This window comes from Lactuca virosa, chromosome 4 (genome assembly GCF_052849685.1).
Source record: "Lactuca virosa cultivar CGN04683 chromosome 4, Lactuca_virosa_CGN04683_v6, whole genome shotgun sequence".
NCBI lineage: Eukaryota > Viridiplantae > Streptophyta > Magnoliopsida > Asterales > Asteraceae > Lactuca > Lactuca virosa.
Genome location: NC_136429.1, coordinates 421,592,292 through 421,598,841, shown reverse-complemented (window position 1 = coordinate 421,598,841; position 6,550 = coordinate 421,592,292).

Below are 6,550 nucleotides of genomic sequence, written 5' to 3'. Positions count from 1 at the left end.
ACAATAAATAAGATCGATAGATTCTATATTTAAGAACTATAATTAAATGACAAGAAGGTAGATAAAAATAGTGTTGAATGCTTTGATTAGAATAGCTCTAGAAGATTTCAAAGAAGAACTTCTCTGTGAGAGCTAGGTAGGGCGACCAAAACGTTAACCCTAGTTGATACATGCATGCACATTAAATAGTCAAACCCTAGAACGCAAAACCGTGAATGGACAGGCCCAAACCGTTAAACAAGACTATTTTAGCATACATATTAGACACAATACATTTAAACCCAACAGTCTCCCGCTTTGTGTCAAATTGCGAGATTCCTCACTGTTATCTTTTCTGCACCTTGAACAATTTCGGCATCAAATTCAGAAGGGTGTTCCTGACAATGAGGTACCATTGGATCATAACTGAGAAATATTTCTAATCAGCGGCGTTGTTGGCTTTACAAGCTTCAATCAATCCGAGGATAGAGTTCAGAGCAGCAGTGGAGTACAAGTGTTTGTCTCTCAAGAAAAACATGCTTCTCAGAACTTTCTGACCTTCTTTCCGTTGATACACCACACACCAATTTTCCTTTTTGATTTTGCCTAGCTTGAGCTTGTTGAGGTCCTTCGGTTTTTCTTCAGGATTCAGAACTAGCCTTTTCTTCATAACATACACTATTTCTACATCCATTTTGTCAAGTTCGTGAATATAGCAAATAAGCATCCTCTTCAGGTGTGCAACGATAGGATCATAAGTCTTTTCATCTTTAGACACAATCAAAAACAATGAAATCCAGTCATATGGATTCATGCATGGAAGCTCTGCCAGAGTGAATTCATCTTCGGTACGTTTTGCTCCTTTGAATCCTTTAAACTTAATGTTTATGAAGTCTTTAGTTGGAACAGGTGTATAAACCTTCAAAGCAATAATCTTCTGCGAACTCCAAGTCTTGAATTGAGGCTTGGCATATTTAAGATAGAAAGAGAAGAGCTTATGATTAACATCATAGTCTGAGAGTGGTTCCTTCTCAATCTTCTCAAAGCATCGAAACAAAAAGGCCCTAGGAGTTATAGGAAAATCAAGCTCAGATTCCACAGAATTGTCCAGATCAAAGGAAACCGAAGGCTCCAACCAGTGGATGTTCGGATCATCAATAGCCTCCCTCTGAATTCGTTCCATTGTCCACGGAGGAAGATCGACTTCTAAGTTTCAAGAGTGACTTTGGAAATGGTAGCTTGATTTTCTTTATCTTCTAACTCTTTTCGAAGATGCAAAACATTATCACGCTTCTTACTGACTAGCTTTCCGCCTTTAGATAGCCCTTCTTCTTCTTCTTCTTCTTCTTCTTCTTCTTCATCAAACACTTTGTCTTTGCCTTTACTTGATGCAGAAGCTTCATTACCCTTCTAAGCATCAGTCTTCGGTTTTTCATCATGTGGTTCATCAGTCGTTCGCTTTCGCGTGGGGTTCTTTGTTTCAATTCATTCAGAATTAATAACCAATCCATGAAGACTTGTGTTCTGAATTAAAAGTAATCATTCGGAATTAGAACCAGAATTTGAAAAATGATAACGATTTTTTTGCAAGAGTGTGCCAAAGAAAAATAAATAAATCAAAGTATATATATGGGATTCTGTGATGTCAAGTGCTTGTGTGGTATCCCTTTGAATTACGATCACCTATTTGATAAGAAATAGTGAAAGGCTTCTTTTAATTAGGCTGCAAGGGTGGCTTAAGCTTCAAGAACAAGTATGATTTGGAAATTAATTAAGTGATTGATGTTAAGGAAATCTCAAAAAAAAATCTGGATCTTCTGGGAAGAAACGTCTTAGGTCGAGAACATTTCATGAAGATCACTCAAAAAGAAAAACGAGATTTCAAACTTGTAAGGTACAAACCATAAAGGTTTTAGTCATCAATTAATTGGTAAAAAATCTAGAATATTTAATTGTTCACCGTCAATTCAGAAATGGTTTCGGATTTTGGGTCTCACTCAAAATCATGGTGATAATGATTTCAAGATCATCAACACAGAAGTTGTGTAACCATAAACCTCAGTGGTAATTGCTGAGAGTTTCAAATGATACATATATGAATGTGAGGTTTGATGGAGAAATTTGAGATTGGTTCCAAAGGAGAAAGTGTAACCCTACTAAATAATAATGACAAAGCCGTCAACTCTTAACTCAATGTGAGAAGAGTAAGGTAGTTCGATGAGTTATGTGAATTATCAGCCTGATTGGGAAAAAACGATCGTCGATCGGAATGAAAGTTTGATAATGGCTTCAAACATAGAGTCTTAAAGGCTTGAGACAACATGCATCAGCATGCTTGTGGGGACACTTAGCTAGTACATAGATTCGAAATGATACATGCCCCATCGTTCTGAATTGAGATAATGAAGAATATATACATGAGAAGTGAATGATTATAAAAGTAAAATATTTTTGGTATTTTAGATTTTTCTAGAAAACGATAAAACAGAAATAAAGAAGAATATTTTTGCGATTTTTGGATTTTATGAAAATAAATAAAAAACGGAAAATAAATAAATAAAACAATTTTTTTTTATTTTTTTATTGTGATTTTGGATTTTCTAAAAACAAATGAAAAACAGAAATAAATAAAAATATTAAATAAAATAAATTCAAAAGTACAAATGAACAGTAACTTCCGAACCATTCCGAAGCTCGGAATCAATCTGAAAATACTTAATATACAAAGGAAACATAAGAATTCTGAAACCCTGATGAACAGTAGATTTCGAACCATTCCGAAGCTCGAAATCAATCGGAATTTTGAAAATGAATTTCGAATCATTCTGAAGCTCGGAACCATTCGGAACATGAACAATAATTTCCGATTACGAAAGGGCTTTCGGCCCAATATGTATATAAAAGGGCCCAATGGGCCGAAAAATATTACTAGGCTTCATAAAATTCGAACAAAGCCAAGAATGGGCCAAAACCATTTCATCTTCATTCCTTTTAGCCCATTCTCAGCCCAATATGTATATAAAAAAAGAATTAATTTGCAAGTGACACATCATTTTTGCATGGTGGTTCTCCATGCAACCATCACCTCAATCCTCTCTCCTTCCCTCTTCTTCTACTCTCGACCGAATCCTCACCCCTCACCCTCTCCATTTTCTTTCAAAAATCTCTCAAGAACTCCTCCTTCCTCCTCTAAATTTTTGAGATTTTGTGTGTATCTTCAAGAGGTTTTTCATCAAGATCATCATCCTTGGTAAGTTCTTACTTAAATCTATGGTTTAACTTCTTCATTTCATCAAAAATCTCTTCTTAAACCATATCATTTCATGATATATACTCTTGAACTTTATAGAGTTCGAAAACCACCTCAAGGAGCTTGCTAGGTCCGAGATCTTCACTTCATTCTTCATCAAAAACCAAAACTTCAAAGCAAAGTGAGTTCATACCCCTTGATTTTCGGTTTTACTATGTTTTGGGGGAGGATACAAGTTGCTATGTGCTAGATCTATGTATTTGTGCATGTTTATATGTGTTTTCTAAGTTATATGTTGTGATTATGTGAAGAACTTCATAGATCTTGATAATATTTGGAAACTACAACACTTTATACAACTTACCATAAGATAAAAGTGGTAAACAAGTTCAGAATGTTGAAAAACTAAACAAAATCTTGTAAAAGGACCATTTTTGACAAGAAAACAAAAAGATGAAGCCTTTTATGATATTCACGGTTTTCAAGGATCAAAAGAGTCATTTTTGGTATAAAAATGGGTTTTTATGACATTATGGTTTTAAAAAGGGCCAAAAGTGTTAAATTTCGTAAAATGGGCCTTAATATGGACCTTCATGATTTCTTTGGGCTTAAAATGTAAATTTATGATTTTTATTAAATAAATTGTCATTTTACACAAAGTTGGGCCAAAAATGAGATTTTACGTTTTTATGGGCTGAAATTGTCACTTTATTTGAATTTGGGCCTAAAATGTTATTTTCACAAAATTTGGGCCGAAAATGTCATTCTTATCAATCATGGGCCGAAAATGTCAATTTTCATGATATTGGGTCGAAAATGTTATTTTTAACAATAATGGGCTAAAAATGTCATTTTATTTGAAATAAGCCCAGAAATGTAAACTTTTGGTATTAAGGGACCAAAAATGTCAGTTTTATCAAAAGTATGCCTAAATTGTAAATTTTCGGCTTGATGGACCAAAACTGTCATCATTTCACAAAGTGGACTTTTTATGATATTTTAGGAAATAATCAAGCTTAAACAAACATTGTAACAACAAATGAAATAAATTCATCGATCACATGTTTATTGGGCTTAATACTATTATAATCCATGCTATTGGGCCTTAGTGGTCCATTTACATGATTATTGGGCCTTAGTGGTGCATTTACATGCTTATTGGGCTTGGATTATACACTACATGTTTATTGGGCCTCAGTGGCCCATTTACATGCTTATTGGGCTTGGATTATACATTACATGTTGATTGGGCCTTAGTGGCCCAATTACATGCTTATTGGGCCTAGACTATACATCGCATGTTTATTGGGCCTTAGTGGTCTTTCTACATGTCTGTTGGGCCTCGTACATTCATATACATACTCATTGGACTTTTCAAACATAAAACGTACTCGGAGACATTATACATAATACAATATTCGCGTAACTCAGTCAAGGATGCTAGTGAGACATGTCGGTTGACACCTCTAGAGTGTACGATCTTAGCCTGTAGTTATAACCAGAATCTCCTGGAGGGAGAGCGAGAGTTTGTGTATAGATCTATACGGGGTGACTCCCCACACCTGAGCTGTTCGCTACAGCTAGACTAGGCCAGTCTAGGGTGACAAACCTTACCTTAATCAAGCCGGCGTCGGAAAGCGCCACAATAGGCGAATTTGTCATAATCAAGCATGGTTAAAACGGCTCACTTAGAGATCCTCTCCAACATAATTTTATGGAACACTTATAAAATATTGTTGATACAATAACATTCATACAATGATATTCGGTCTTAGGGTTGAGACCACAACACTTTTATAAGCAGAAAATATAGGATTTTCTGGGGAGATACACAGCTAAGCAATACCTTTTACTTACTACAGAAAATACAGGATTACATTTATATACATTCCAAAAATAGAAACACACATGCATTAATACTTGATTTTGGTACATCACTTTCAAACCATTTTTCAGAAAATATTGTATTTTCTGGTGTTTTACAAACAATACAAAACTTTTCATTCAAGTATGCTTATGAACTCACCAACATTATATATGTTGACATTTTCAAAATAACTTGTATTCTCAGAAAATCGTTAAGCGGAAAGGTCAGCAGGAAATGTGGAATTTGTTGTATTTTGTTATCATCATACATTAAATATGTTGGACATGTAATTTATGACAATGTACTTGATGTAAACAATGTTGGTTGTATTTTGATATGTATGATGATGGTGTTGTCTTGCTTCAATTATATACATTGTGATGATATTACAAGATGAAGTCACGCTTAAGCCCCCGGACGTTTTCCGCCGTCTGGTTCGGGGGTGTGACAGATTGGTATCGAGCATTGTTTATAGTGAACTTACATATCTAATCATACTTGATATGCAACTATAAATACAATGAGACTAAAACACTCTGAATAAAATGCATACCTAGGCACACATTAAAAACAATAACTCAAAATGTCCCTAGAGGAAATTGAACACTGTGATTAAACTCGGACAATTATGTAGTCATATTGGGGATAAATATGTCCTGATCAACTATAATTATTGAAAATATGACCAACATGTGTTTGGGGGTAATCATGGCGGGAAATGGATCTAGAAGCTTACCTCGTGTCCAAAACCTATAAAGAACTCAAACTTAAATAATTAAAATACTATAGGAGTATTTTGGAAACACTATATACACACTTCTCACTCCCATTTTCTCGCGCAGTCGCCATGGATGGAGCACATCGGGGCGTTCTTTTCTATCAGAACCCAGTAGCCTATGGAATGATTGAAGAAGACCCCGTAGTGGAGGCAACCCCCGGTGTCGGGACCGAAGAGTAAGTAGAGATGAACTATGAGTTTGGAGAATCTGATGAGGTCGCGGAGGAGGGTGGAGATACTAATGAAGTCCATAGTGAACCTCCCACTTCCGAGACAGTGCAGGATCACTCCACAGCGCCACGAGATCCTGTAGATAGGACTCACTCCCTAGAAAAGGAGGTTGCCACTCTTCGGCAACAACTATTAGCAACAGAGGCCCGAGCTGTACAGGCAGAGCACGAGAGGGAAGAGGTAGTCAGGGAGATGGCCGAGATGGCTGATCTTGTGGCACGACATTTCGGCATATGATTTTGTAAGGGTCGAATTATTGTAATTAGTCGAAGTATGTTTTGAACTCTTCGAATATTTTGTAATGTATTTTACTAGGGCGCTTTTATTCGAAGCTTTAGAGTCAATGCCTTAGTATATTTTTTTGTATGCTTTCAGTTCCCTATAAATAGGGTTATTTACTAGAGTTAGATAAGAACTTTTACAGACTTGTCTATTATTCTCTGTA